Source organism: Sapajus apella, unplaced genomic scaffold (genome assembly GCF_009761245.1).
Source record: "Sapajus apella isolate SASKATOON/1434 unplaced genomic scaffold, GSC_monkey_1.0 scaffold56, whole genome shotgun sequence".
NCBI classification, from domain to species: Eukaryota; Metazoa; Chordata; class Mammalia; order Primates; family Cebidae; genus Sapajus; species Sapajus apella.
Window position 1 is genome coordinate 13,081,173 of NW_022436996.1, and position 16,070 is coordinate 13,097,242.

Here is a 16,070-nt window from a genome sequence, read left to right on the forward strand (position 1 = left end):
CACTGATAGAAGAGGAAGTATCTAGACACCCTGGAAACATATTACCTGAGGCAGATGCATTGCTATAAGATGTGTGTCCTTCTCTAGAGCCACTCCATTGCCTGCAGACGAGTAACTGGTATTGAATCACAGCACAGCCTGCACAGGGAAATATAATGCTTGCTCTAAGGAAAAATAACAGATATACATTAAAAGACATGGCTAAATATGTATGTAGAGCAGACAGAGAAAGAGAGTGACAATGAATCTTGATGATGTCAGTCAGGAACTACTGAAATATGAATGGGCAATAATGTATTAACATGAGAAAACTCTCCCATGACTCAGAGTTAGCCTTGGTAAGGACACTTAGTGCCAGCTCTAATGTTTCTTAGATGGCTTCCTAAGCTTGGACATAGTTTTGGTCTACAACAAATGTTGTAGACATGTGAGAACTGCCTTAACCGAGTACTAAGGAACAACTCAGAGGTATGCTAGAATGGATATAGTACACTAGATTGGAGAACCTGCCATCTGACCATCTTTTCTAGGAGTGCCCGAAGAACAAGCCCTTCACTAACACAATAAAGAATGCACAGGTAGAGACAGCTTGTCCACTTGGAAAAGGCTGATGATGAATGTCCTTTGTAATATGTCAAGGAACTAAGATCACTAGTATCAGTAGGAATCATATCTACAGCAGAGACTGAGGGAAATGTTTAACTGATAGAAGTAAGATGCCTGTGATTACTGTAGCGGGCAGCAAGGCTCAAGTGGTACCTCCACCCACAAAGATCTATCTTTCAAGCTTAATAGACTGTGTTATGTTTAGGGATTAAAGAGATGAGAAACCAGTTATTTGCCTTGCTTAAGAAAAAGTCAAGAATTGCTTAGAAGAATGTTAATGTTGGCTACCACTTTAGAAAGCTGTGACTTCTCATTCAGTTTCCAAATCTAAGCAACATCTTAGACCTAGAGCCCATTAACTGATGTGAAGGCAATGTTTCTTTAAGAAAGGACCCTGTAATACCACCACAAGTATATAACATCACTATTACACCAATCCTACCTCCAAAAGGCCTTTTAGCCGTCTCCCAGATTTCAATATGCACCGGGGAAAGGGAAATACCTAAACATTTTGAGAACTACTGGATACAATGTCTCATCTGACACTGTTCCCCAGAAATACAAAGGGCCATCACATTGCCCAGTTGGGGTAGGGGCTTATGGATGTCAGAGGATAAATGAAAGGACGAGCCAAGAAGATGTCACAATTGGCCAGGTGGTCTGTGGACCCGTTCTATGGTCTTTACCCCAGTCTCAATGTACAACTGGAACGGCTAGACAGGATTTGGCCGAATCCTGACCTGTACAGTAAATAACCTCTAAGAGGGAGAGGACCGACTGGAGGTCCCTAACATGTACCATTTTTTCTTCTGTATTTTATCTGTTACAAGATATTGTTTTAGTTAAAGTAGTTAAAGGAAATAGTGCCTCACATAGATATGTAATTGGAAAATGCAGTATTTTACCAACATGCAACAAATAGTGGCTTTTTAAACTTTAATTGCAAAAGTGAAATCTGAAACCATATCAATGAACTCTGCAATACTTAGTTGAAAATCCATCTGCCTGGCATGTACTCTGAATGGATTGTTTTACCTGTGCTTGATTTTATGACATCTTCCAAATACTGCCACATTTCATTATACAGAATCAAAAAATCACATTCATTAATATCACCACCGATCTCCTCAGAAAGGTTTATAAGTATTGAGAAGCTGTCAAGCTCAAAGGGGCAGTTAAACGGTTTCCAGAATTGTAATTGTTGCTTAACAGTTTGGATTTTGTCATTGGTTACAAAGTTCATCAGTTATTTCCTAAAGGTGACACACTCACTTCATCCCTTTTCAACAAAATGCCTGCCAAATACCAAAGGTGGAATAACGACAGTTTGTCAACCAGCTATTTGAGTAAAAATTATACCCCATGAAAAGTGGCTAGGCTAACTCAATCTCACATGACTTTTTCCTTGAGATGATCTTAATAGTTCAGTCTGTAGTGATCTTAATAGTTCAATGTGTAGTGGAAGTACCTCATCCATACTTCCAGTTTCATCACAAGCATTATTAAAAATATCTGCTCAATATTGGCATAAATAACACTTCATGAAAAATCACTATTTTTTTAAATAGTGAAAATTGGGACACTTACTGGAGTCAAAAACTAATTTCAAAGGAGTAGGATGAACAAGATAGCCTAATAGAAGCCTCCTGCGATCATCCTTCCCTCCACCCTAATAAGAACACCAAATCGGACAAATATCCACAGAAGAAAGCACCTTCATAAGAACCTAACATCAGGTGAGCAAGCACAGCACCTGGTTTTAAAATCATATCAAGGAAAGGCACTGAAGAGGGTAGGAAAGACAACCTTGAATTGCCAACGCTACCCTTCCTCCATCCCCCAGTAGTGGCTGTATGGCGTAGAGAGATAATCTGTGCACCTGCAAAGAAGAAAGTACGGTGATGTGGGAGTTTACACAGGAATTCAGTGCTCCCCTGTCACAGTGGAAAGCAACATGAGGCAGAATGCAGCCAACAACCACGGAGGGGGCATTTAGACCAGCTCCAGCCAGACAGGGGACATCAATCCCAACTATCTGAACTTGAGTTCCAACTGGCCCCACCCCCGCAGGTTAAAGTACTCTGGGGTTCTAAGTAAACTTGAAATGCAGTCTAGGCCATAGAGACTGCAATTCCTGGGCAAATCCTGGTACTGAACTAGGCTCAGGGACAGTGGACTTGGAGGGCATGAGGCAACCTAGTGAGACACCAAGTCCAGCCAAGAGAGTGCTTGTGTCATGCCTCCGTCAACTTCAGACTCCTGCAGCTCACATCTCCAGGAAGAGAGAGAAGAGTAAAGAGAGCTTTGTCTTGCAACTTGGATACCAGTTCAGCCACCATAAAATAAAATACCAAGCAGACTCCTGAAGCTCCATCCAGGCCATAGCTCCTGGAAGAGATCTGCAGATCCACTCTGGGTCAAAAGAGAACTCACTGCCTTATCCTAGCATAATTCATCACCTGCTTGCTAAAGGGTCCTTGGGCCTTGAGTCAATGTCAGTGGTGGCCAGGCAGCAGTTTCCATAGGCCTTGGGCAGGACCCCATACTGTTCTGGCCTCAGGTTTCACCTAGCATATTCCTAGCTGTGATGGCCATGGGGAGGGAGTCCTTCTGTTTGAGGAAAGGAGAGAGAATAAAATGGTCTTTGTCTTGCAACCTGGGTACCAGATAAGCCATAGCAAAATGAAGCACCAAACAGACTTCTAAATTCCCTGATTCCAGGCCTTAGCTCCTGGAGAGCTTTTCTAGGCCTGCCCGTGAGCCGGAAGAAATCCACTGCCCTGAAGGGATAGAGACCAAATACTGGCAGGATTCATCACCTACCAACTAAAGAGCTCTTGGGACTTGAATATAATCAGAGGTAGCCAGGAAACAGCTGACACAGGGCTTGAGCAAGACCCGGTATTGTGTCGGCTTCAGATGTGACCCAGCACAGTCCCAGTGGTGGCGTCCATGGGAGTGCTCATGTCACCCCTCCCCCAAGTCCAGGCGGCTCAGCACAGAGAGAGCGAGACGCTCTATTTGCTTGGGGGAAGTAAGGGAAAAGAACAAGAGATTTGCCTGGTGATCTAGGGAATTCTCCCAGATCTTACCCAAGACCACTAAGGTGACACCTCCATGAGTCTGCAAAAGTCAGAGTGTTACTGGGCTTGGGGTTCCCCATAATGCAGATATGCCTGTAGTGACCAAAGACTTAGATCACAATACTCAATTCCCTTTGAATACTTGGAAAGCCTTTTCGAGAAGGATAGATACAGGCATGCCCAGGCTGCAAAGAGTAGAAACATCCACAAGTATCAAGATCATCCAGGAAAACCGGATCTCACTAAACGAACTAAATAAGGCATCAGTGACCAATCCTAGAGTAACAGACATCTGTGACCTTTCAGGCACAGAATTCAAAATAACTGTCTTGAGCTCAAAGAAACCCAAGATAACATGGAGAAGGAAATCAGAATCCTAGCAAATGCATTTACCAAAGAGACTGAAGTAATTAAAAAGAATCAAACAGAAATTTTGGACCTAAAAATTCAATTGAGAGACTGAATAATGTATCAGAGTCTCTCAACAGCAGAATTGGATGTAGAAGAAACATACCTCAGCACAATAAAAGCCACATACGACAGATGAACAGCTAGTATCATACTGAAGGGGAAAAAACTGAAAGACTTCACTCTAAATTCTGAACTATGACAGGGGCGCACACTTTCAGCACTGTTATTCAACATAATACTGGGAGTCCTAACTAGAGCAATTAGACAAGGGTAAGAAATAAAGGACATCCAAATTGGAGAAGAAGTCAAATTACCATTATTTGCAGGTGATGATCTTATATTTGGAAAAACCTAAAGACTTCACACACACACACACACACACACACACACACAAAACTATTCAAACTAATAAAGAAATTCAGTAAAGTTGCACAATACAAAATCAACACATGAAAATCAGTAGCATTTCTAGATGCCAAAAGTAAATAATCTGAAAAAGAAATCAAGAAACTAATCCGATTTATAATAGCTACAAATAAAGTACCTGGGAATTACCTTAACCAAAGAAATTTTTTTGAAAAACTCTACAACGAAAACTATAGAACATTGAGGCAAAATATTGAAGAGGACACAAAAATATAGAAAGATAACCCTTGTTCATGGATTGGAAGAATAAACATTGTTAAAATACCCATACTACCCAAAGCAATCTACAGATTCAGGGCAATTCATATCAAAATACCAATGACATTTTTCACAGAAAAAGAGACAATCCTAAAATTTATATGGAACCACAAAAGAACGAGAATAGCCAAAGCTATCCTAAGCAAAAAGAACAAAACTGGAGGATTAACACTGCCTAACTTCAAATTATACCACAGAGGTATGGTAACCAAGACAGCATGGCACTGGCCTAAAAACGGATCAATGGAACAGAATACAGAACCCAGAAATAAATCCATACTTCCACCATGAACTCACTTTTGAAAAAAAAAAAAAATGCTAAGAGCATTTTAGCATTTGGAAATGGGGGAAAGGATAGTCTCTTCGCTAAATGGTGCTGGAAAAACTGGATAGCCATATGCAGAAGAATGAAACTTGACCCCTACCTCTCACCACATACAAAAGTCAAATCCAAATAGATTAAAGACAGTAAGACCTCAAACTATGAAACTACTAAAAGAAAATATTGGCCAGCATGGTGGCTCATGCCTGTAATCCCAACACTTCAGGAGGCCAAGGTGGGTAGATCACGTGAGGTCAGGTCTTCAAGACCAGCCTGGCCAATATGATGAAACCCCATCTCTACTAAAAATACAAAATCAATTAGCTGGGCATGGTGGCATGCACCTGTAGTCCTAGCTACTTGAGGCTGAGGCAGAAGAACTGCTTGAACCCAGGAGGCAGAGGTTGCATTAAGCCGAGATCATGCCACTGCACTCCAGCCTGGGTGACAGAGTGAGACTCCATCTCAAAAAACATATATTAATAATAATATTGGGGAAGTTCTCCAGGTCATTGGTCTAGGCAAAAATTTCTTGAGTAATACCACAGAAGCACAAGCAACGAAAGCTAATATGGACAAACGGGATCATATCAAGTTAAAAAGCTTCTGTACAGCAAAGGAAACAACCAACAAAGGGAAAAGACAACACCCAGAATGGGAGAAAACATTTGCAAACTACCCATCAAACAAGGTATTAGTAACCAGAATAAAGAGCTCAAACATCCTTATAGGAAAAAATGAAATAATCTAATTTTAAAATGGGCAAAACATTTGAGTAAACATTTCTCAAAAGAGGACATACTGATGCAGGATTGGCCAAGAGAAACAGGCCTCTTGGACACCAAACTCGGAAGGAAGAGGTGTTTTATTACAGCCCCGGAGTGAAGCAACAATTCTTTTGTCTAACAGCCAAGCTTGTTTAACAAAGAGAAGCTCTGCCTTTATATAGGCTTACACTCTAGATATTACACGTGAAAGGGTCTTGGGTTTACCATTTTAGAAATTACATGTGAAAAGGTCTTGGTCGATGGAGGAGTAGGTGGGGGTTTGATCTTGTTTAAGTAAAAACAGTGTTTTCTGGAGAGATTCCCCCACACCATGCCCGCTATCTATAGGAAGGTGATTTAGGAGGTGCCAGTCAGCCAGCCTTTTCTTCTATTGAAATACAATGTGGAAGTCAAGGGGGAGGTGATCCTAGATGCCTGGGTCTCCTTCCTCAATACAAATGGCAAACAGATACATGAAAAGGGGCTTGACATCACTGATCATCAGAAAAATATAACTAGAAACTACAGTGAGATTTCACCTCACCCTAGTTAAAATGGCTTTTATCCAAAAGATAGGCAAAAATGATACGGACGAGGATGTGGAGAAAAAGGAACTCCCATACACTGTTGGTGGGAATGCCAATTAGTACCACCACTATAGAGAACAGTATGGAGGGTTCCTCAAACATTAAAAATAGATCTACAAGATGATCCAGCAATCCCACTGCTAGCTAGATACCAAAAAATCAGTATATCAATGAGACATCTGCACTCCTATGTTTACAGCAGTACGATTCACAATAGCCAAGATTAGGAATCACCGTTAGCGCCCATCAACAGATGAATGGATAAAGAAAATGTGGTACATATACACAAGTTAGCAGTAAAAAACAGAATAAGACCCTGTCATTTGCAAAACATGGATGGATCTGAGGACATTATGTTCAGTGAAGTAATCCAGGCACAGAAAGTCAAACTTCTCACGTTTTCGCTTATCTGTGGGAGCAAAAAATTAAAACAATTGAACTCATAGATACAGAGAGAAGAATGATGGTTGCCAGGGACTAGGAAGGGTGGCTGGGGCTGGGGCTGGGGGGATAGAAAATTTAGATGGTTAATGGGTATAAAAATATAGTTAGACACGATGAATAAGATCTAGTATTTGATAGCACAACAGGGTGACTACAGTCAGCAATAATTTTGTGTCCATTTTAGAATAAGTGAGGAACTATAATGGTAATATTCAAAACACAAACAAATGATGGATGCTTGAGGTGATTGATACCCCAATTACCCTGATGTGATTATTATGCATTGTATGCCTGTATCAAAATATCTCACGTGCCCCATAAATATATATACCTATATGTGCCCACAAAAATTAAATATAAAATTTTTAAATGAATACATTTGCTATTACAAAGTAAAACTTTTTTTTAATTCTGAGTACCTGGTGGTGATAACATCATGACCCCAGGTACAGGCTGGTACCACTGCTTTGATCTGTGCAAAGGCACCGGCCACTTTGCCTACCATTGACTTTTACATCACTGGTGCAAACATCAAGAGTGAAGGGAGCAAATGACACTTTGTATCATGAAAGCAGGATGGGCCCTGTGAACCATGCAGAAGGGTCTCGGAGACCTTCAGAGATCTACAAACACCACTCTGAGAACCACTGTCTTAAAGGCAATGAAAGCTGAGGCACTGGGTAGATATAAAAACATTGGTGAGACCCAAAATACGATCTATATGAAAGTCCCACACTGAATAACGATCAGAAGTTGTACAGATACTTTTCAAGAATCCCAAGTAGGCAAGCAAAGAAGATCTAGTTTCCAGGATGTCTTTCCATGCGGAATGGATACAGCCACAAGGCCTGGATGGCAAAGAAGGAAAAGGTGCCTTGGGAGGAAGTTATCACAGCTATTTTTTCAGATAATCTTTAAGATAATCAGAGGCCCTGGGAAATTCTCATATACCTTCTCCTCCCAAATATTTCCTCAAACTTCTCAGGGGAAGTAATTGTGTAAATAGACTTCCAAGAACAACTGAAATGTCACAAAGTTCCCAAACATCGATATGCAAAATAAAATCTAACATGGTTCCACTAAGGGTTCCCAACAGGCTTGTAATTCCTTTGACAAGAAAATGTATCATTTGACTTTCTAAAGTGCTCCCATAGTCCTCAGCGCAGTGCCTGGCCCTGTAACAAGCCTTAAATATTTGATTCACTGATTTATTGTTATAATAAGAATCCAAATTAATGTGTGCATGGAGTGATGGAGGTGGGTGTAATTGAGCAAGAATTCTGCAGGCAGAGAAATTTTATGTGAACCCCCACATAACTAAGATGCTCATTTATGATAAAATTATTTTAACTCCATTCCCTCAATATTTTTTATTTATGGGTTGAATATAATTCTCTTTAAGAATTTATATCATCATTGACACTCCATACAGTTCGTCCTGTTCTGTAGATCATGTTCTAGCTGTGCATTCTATGCTCAGCCTCTCTGGAGCCTTGCAGCCCACCTGAGCTCCAGACCAGGACAGGTAAAAAGGAGCTCTTAGCTTCCCTCCTCCATGGCAGGCAAAGGCGGAGTTCAGAAGCTGCAGGAAGGACCGTGGAGAAGGAACACACGAACAAATCTAATGCCTATCTGGTTCTACAATGAGGACTTGAAATCTATTCCCTAAGGCATGAAGTGCTTCAGGAGTGCCTCTCTCAAAGCACCATTTCACTGCCGTATTTAAGACTCATTTCAAACTTGAGATACATTCAGCAGTTTAATTCAGAGGATGATGTGATGGCATTAAACGCACCACTCAAAATTTGGTGTCAAATGAAAGTCAGATGGTTCATCTAAACCTCTTGCCTCTGCAGCCCCCGACACTAGGTGGCTATGGCCTGAAGAAACCAAATAGCATTCCATTTAGCCTCTGTACAAGCCATCTAGACAAAGGACAAAAAGATCAGCTTTTCACTGGAGATATATATTATATACAAACATTACATACCATACATGCATATATAATATCCTCTGATATTGTATTTCATTTTTAGAAAATAAACTGCCATTTTAGGCCTTCCTCATTGGCAAAACCAATTCTTTTTTTTTCCATTTATTTATTTTATTGCATTTTAGGTTTTGGGGTACATGTGAAGAACATGCAAGATTGTTGCATAGGTACACACATGGCAGTATGATTTGCTGCCTTCCTCCCCATTACCTACACCTGGCATCTCTCCCCTTGTTATCTCTCCCCAACTCCCCACCCCCCACCATCCCTCCCCTATTTCCCCCCAACTGACCCCAGTGTGTAGTGCTCCCCTCCCTGTGTCCATGTGTTCTCATTGTTCAACACCCACCTATGAGTGAGAACATGCGGTGTTTGATCTTCCGCTCTGTCAGTTTGCTGAGAATGATGGTTTCCAGGTTCATTCATGTCCCTACAAAGGACACAAACTCATCGTTTTTGATGGCTGCATAATATTCCATGGTGTATATGTGCCACATTTTCCCTGTCCAGTCTATCATCGATGGGCGTTTGGGTTGGTTCCAAGTCTTTGCTATTGTAAACAGTGCTGCAATGAACATTCATGTGCACGTGTCCTTATAGTAGAACGATTTATAATCCTTTGGATATATACCCAGTAATGGGATTGCTGGGTCAAATGGAATTTCTATTTCTAGGTCCTTGAGGAATCGCCACACTGTCTTCTACAATGGTTGAATTAATTTACACTCCCACCAACAGTGTAAAAGTGTTCCTATTTCTCCATATCCTCTCCAGCATCTGTTGTCTCCAGATTTTTTAATGATCGCCATTCTAACTGGTGTGAGATGGTGTCTCAATATAGTTTTGATTTGCATTTCTCTGATGACCAGTGATCATGAGCATTTTTTCATATGTTTGTTGGCCTTGTGTATGTCTTCTTTTGTACAGTATCTGTTCATATCCTTTGCCCACTTTTGAATGGGCTGTTTTTTTTCTTGTAAATCTGTTTTAGTTCTTTGTAAATTCTGGATATCGGCCCTTTATCAGATGAGTAAACTGCAAAAATTTTTTCCCATTCTGTTGGTTGCCGATTCAGTCTAATGACTGTTTCTTTTGCTGTGCAGAAGCTGTGGAGTTTGATTAGGTTCCATTTGTCTATTTTGGCTTTTGTTGTCAATGCTTTTGGTGTTTTGGTCATGAAGTCCTTGCCTACGCCTATGTCCTAAATGGGGCAAAACCAATTCTTACAGAGGTAGGTGCAATGGAAGTAATTCCCTCTGCTCAGGTGCTCATAGGTAAGTGAAAGCACTTTAGCCAAAGCAAATATTTTATTTAGAAAAATATATGTCTTAAAATATAGAATTGAGACAGTGACTTGTAAAGTCCTTGATACAAAACTGTAAGTGGTTCCTATAACAAATTGCTCATTTGGGGGAGGACTGGGATCTCAAGGGCACTGGGTGCCATCATACACCGTGGAGGAGGATGGAATGGCACCAAGACACAAAGGGGCTCTAAAGAAAGAAAAGATCAGTCTGGGCGCTGTGGCTCACACCTGTAATCCCAGCACTTTGGGATGCCCATGAGGGAGATCACTTGAGGTCAGGAGTTCGTAACCAGCCTGGTGAACATGGTGAAACCCCATCTCTACTAAAAATATAAAAATTAGCTAGGCATGGTGGTGCACACCTGTAATCCCAGTTACTCAGGAGGCTGAGGCAGGAGAATTGCTTGAACCCAGGAGGTGGAGGTTACAGTGAGCTGAGATTGGGCCACTGCACTCCAGCCTGGGAAACAAGAGTAAAACTCTGTCTCAATAAATAAAATAAAAAATAACAATAATAATGATAAAGAAAGGAAAAATCAGAGCTGCTGAATACCAGCTGCATGAATTCCACAAGTTTATCTATTCTGGAAAACAGAAATTTCATGAAATGGACAGCAATATACAATCCTGCCTTTTAAAATAATTTTCTTCAAGTTTGTTTGCCTTGTACTAATTGCTTATTAAATAGAACTGTCCTAGTACGATAATTACATGATTTCTTCTCACGTTTGGTTTTCAGAAAAAAAAAATTAACAATTAACACTTTTTGATTTCTATAAGCAAATGGAATATTAGATGTTGGTCACTTCTCTCCAGTATGTTCTGTAGATGAACTGAAAAACCCTAACTCCCTGGTACTGCTGCCAGAAAATCCATCCTTTTTTTTCCTTGTTTGCATTGAGAAACTAGGATTACTTCTCTCCCTTCTGCCCTTTTCTCCCAACAAATCACCATCCCTGTTATTATAAATATTCACTACTAAGGGCTGGAAGCCACTGAGAACAAAACACAGGGGAGGAAGGCAACAAACCACATTGCCATGTATGTACCTATGTAACAATCCTGCATGTTCTTCACATGTACCCCAAAACCTAAAACGAAATTTATATATATATATATATATGTAGAACAGTACACAAAACTGCCGTGGAGTCTCTGGGAACTTGGTTGCAAAATCTTGGCCCAAATCAAGGGTATTATTGCTTTCTTTTCTCTGTTAACTCTTCATCCTCTCTCTCCTTCTCTCTCCCCCCACATCTCAGGATGTCTACCTGTCTCTGTCTGTCTGTGTCTCTTTTAGGCTATGTGACTCATCTGCAAACCCTTAGCCCAGTGACTTGAAAATTGTTAACCTATAATGTCTGAAATTGATTTCTTCTGTCTTAATAGGACCCCTAGAGTTTGCAGAACAGCTCCAAAAGGATACAGTAACATACAAAAGACGTGAATGAGCCTAGACCTATTCTAGATGTATTCTTTTTATTTTATTTCTAATACATATGTCATAGAGTGTATATACTTAAAGGAATGGAATGTATTTGCATTAAAATTAGTATTTGATGGCCCATAAAGATATAAAATCAAGCGAGAGTTATCACAAATTCTGTCTTTCCAACAAGATTCCATGTTGTCCAATCTGTTCTCATTATGGATCTACCTAGATCCTACCATCCCATCTGCGCATACTGGGTTGGGGCACCTTGACATCCCGACCTGCCTTTCACTGTCCAATGGCCCATCCCATCTACAAGTGAATCATCCTTCTGTAACTGCAGTGTAAAATTATTTAAAGACTGGCCATTTTACAACTCCTCATAGAATTATTCCATTTTGAAGAATAATTCTGGTAATATGTAAAAATGACTTATTTTCTTTTTTTTTGAGACGGAGTTTCGCTCTTGTTACCCACGCTGGACTGCAATGGCACGATCTCAGCTCACCGCAACCTCCGTCTCCTGGGTTCAAGCAATTCTCCTGCCTCAGCCTCCCGAGTAGCTGGGACTACAGGCGTGTGCCACCATACCCAGCTAATTTTTGTATTTTTAGTAGAGACAGGGTTTCACCATGTTGACCAGGATGGTCTCAATCTCTTGACCTCGTGATCCACCTGCCTTGGCCTCCCAAAGTGCTGGGATTACAAGCGTGAGCCACCGCGCCCAGCCAAAAAAGATTTATTTTCTATGACATTTCAAATATTCTCACAATTCTCCCGTTTTTTTTTAACTTCCATATTTTTAGCACTTAATTCTTGCTTATCCTTTATCCCATCTAGAATAACAGCTTCAGGCTTTCATCTCATTGGGTTTTGTCATTTTGCCTAAAATTTTTACTGCTTCTTTACAATGTTTTTAGAATTTGGTTACAGCCTTTTTTAAAAATTTGATTTCTCTTATCTCAAATTTTAAATTTTAGCTGTAATATTTAACATTCTTATTAGACCTCAACTCTCCTACTTTATGAGAACATAAACGTTAATAAAATACTCTCATGTGTTTAGCTTTTCTTGACATTTTATGTTCTTACAAATGCTTATTTACTTCTCCAATTGTTTCTCTTCTCCCATCTTTTTCAATATCTTTTTATAATATTTGTTGAGAACATTGTCCACATGTGCTGAAATTTCAAAATGAGTCTAAATCATCAAAAATTAGGGGAGGATAAATATGTTGTTCCTAGAGTTGTCCTTGTGATGACTTCACTGGCTTTTCCAAACAGATCTCCTGGACCTAATACTTCATAATGATGGATATGAAAAAACAATCTTAAAACAGTTAATCTATAGGTTAACCCTTAGAATATAAAGTTTTTCCAGGTAGGCTTTCCTTCTTAAAGACCTCCTACCATCCAAGCCTTATGTGGAAAGATACATATTTTGACACCTATCACCTCTGTCCCCATATACTGTACTGTACCATGAGCCTGGATGTTCTGGCAATTCAAAGCTAAAGCAAGGCTCTCCATTCACTGTCTTGGAAATCCTAAGCAAGCAGGTGTCAATGAACCTTCTGATGGTTACTTATGATTCATAATACGATAGAGGAACCACGGACATCTTTTACTTACGCATGAATGTTCAATACATTTTCTGGGTTGTGTCAATTCAGAGGAGTCATCCAAGAATCTCCTCAGTGTTAAAATCCATTGACTTCTTTCTCTCATTGAAAGAGTTAAGACAAAGCTTGCAATGAGAAGGTTATCCAAATTCTTCTAGGGGTGAGATGTCCTATTTTTGTCAGAAATTACATTGAGGGATTTCAGGCTATAAAAATATATCAAAATCTAAAGAGAGGGTATAAATATTTTACTCTGGGCAATGCTTTTTGCTTCTATGAAAATCTGAGTTGACAACTAAATGAAGATGCTCTTACTAAAGGAAAACTAGATACTCTTCTGGGAAAAACAGAATTTCTAACAGACAATTTAAACAGCCCATCAGTATAGACAAGAATCAAATTGCTCCTGATTTTCTGTACTATATATTATTCTTGTTAAACTTTAGTATGTAGTAATATCTTATTATGAAGTCAATTTGAATTTCGATAATTAACAATGGCATTGAACATCTCTTTATGTGTTTGTTGGCCATTTGTGTACATCCTTTGATGAAGTGTGTTCAAATCTTTTACCCATTTTTAATTGGGTTTGTGTCTCCTATTACTGAGCTATAAGGGTTTTTTACATATTCTTAATACAATTGATTTGTTAAATACATAGTTTGAAAATTGATTTTATAATCTTTTGCTTTTCTTTTTATTTTCTTAAAACCCAGAGAGGCTAGCTGTGTGTTTTTGCTGAGACTATGCAGCAAGTCAGCTTGATTCTACTTCTAGCATTATTTCCACTATCTAGCACTGTGGGCAGTTTTCTCTGCAGAAACTTTACTGACTATTCAGGAAATATACCACAGATCAGGAGCTTATGGATAGGGAGCAGACTAGGAGACTGGGGACAAGAATCTGTAATAACTCTGTTGCTTCTTAAGAAGAAACTCCTTGGCAATTTGCTGTGTGAGGAGACTTGCAGGCTCAAGTATTAATTGTAATGCCTTTGTTTTTAAAATGGCTGATAGTAGAATAAATAAATCTTACTTTCTCTTTTTTAAAAAACAGGCCACAATATGCTAAAATATTGACTCTATATATATAAAAAAAGTAAGCTTTAATAGAGTGTCAAAAATGGCTTTATAAACATTTCAATGCCCTGGTTGCTATGAATAGTTAGTTTACACATAAGCACAGAACGTTGCTGGATTAATAGAACCAGTCACTTGAGACCATGACAATGGTCTCAGAGTTGTTCTCATCTCCATAGAAACACACATTCTACCAGAGCATCCGAAATTCATGAATAATATTGATGTATTTGTGCTGATTCATTCATGTTCTTCCACCTAATCTCCCTGAAGTAACTGATTGGTCTTAGAAGGAGAAGCAAAGTGACCTAGACTTGGATTTAACCTAAACCTTTGGTCTGATGCTTCTAACCAACTCATGTAATTGTCCTTCCTGACAAAAAAAAAAAAAAAAAAAAAAAAAAAAAAAAAAAAAAAAAAAAACTTCTTAAAATGTTTTCTAATGACCTGAAAAAACTATTATTTATACTCACGGCATCTAATTTAAGACAATTTCAAAATAATCAAGAAGAACCATATTTCTTAAGTAATTAGCTTTAACAAAAATGGCAACTTATTATTTACCAAGAGATTCTTATATTGCAAAGAGAAAAATTTTGGAACACATGCACAAGCTTCTCCTCAACTGAGACAAATGTGTATTCTTTCAATTTTGTAGAGGCAAATTTCTTTCTGAATGAGTTCTTGTAATACTCCCTAATGTTGTAAAATTTTCTTCAAAAACCTGAAAATAGAACTTCCTCTTTTTCTGTCTAGAACCATGGAGGATGCAGAAGAGAAGAAGGTTCCTGCCCTGCCAGAAACCCTTAAGAAAAAGTGAAGGAACTTCACAGAGCTGGAGATCAAGCGCCTGAGAAAAAATTTTGCTCAAAAGATGCTTTGAAAGGCAACGAGGAAGATTACGAAAAAGTGAAGCACTACCATGAGGAATGTAGGCACATGTACAGAACTGATCAAATGGTGAGGGTGGCAAGAAAAGCTGGCAACTTCTATGTACCTACAGAGCCCAAACTGGCATTTGTCATCAGGATCATAGGTATCTAGTGTGAACCCAAAGGTCCAAAATGTATTGCAGATTCTTTGCCTTTGTCAAATCTTCAATGGAACATTTGTGAAGCTCAACAAGGCTTCAGTTAACATGCAGAGGATTGTACAGCAATATATTGCATGGGGGAACCCAAATCTGAAGTCAGCAAATGAACTAATAGACAAGCGTGGTTATGGGAAAATCAATAAGAAGCAAATTGATTTGACAGATAATATTTTGATTGCTTGATCTCTTGGTAAATATGGCATCATCTGCATGGAAGATCTGATTTATGAGACCTATGCTGTTGGAAAACACTTTAAAGAAGCAAATAACTTCCCATGGCCCTTCAAATGATCTTCTATGAATAGAGAAAAAGACTTCCCATTTTATAGAAGGTGGAGATGCTGGCAACAGTGAGGACCAGATCAACAGGCTTATTAGAAGAATGAACTAAGGTGTTTATCATGATTATTTTTCTAAGCTGGTCAGTTAATAAACAGTACCTGCTCTCAAATTGAAAAAAAAAAAAACCTAAAAATAAATATACCTGGAGAATATTCCCTAACCCAAAAATGAACCAAGGATTTCTTCAAATTGTGGGCTTAGATCTTGGCCAGTCATATCCATTTATTCAGGCTATGAGCATGGCCGCAGCTACCTAGATACAAAGGACAGTCTATCCCAGTTTTTAAAAGGGCAACTCCT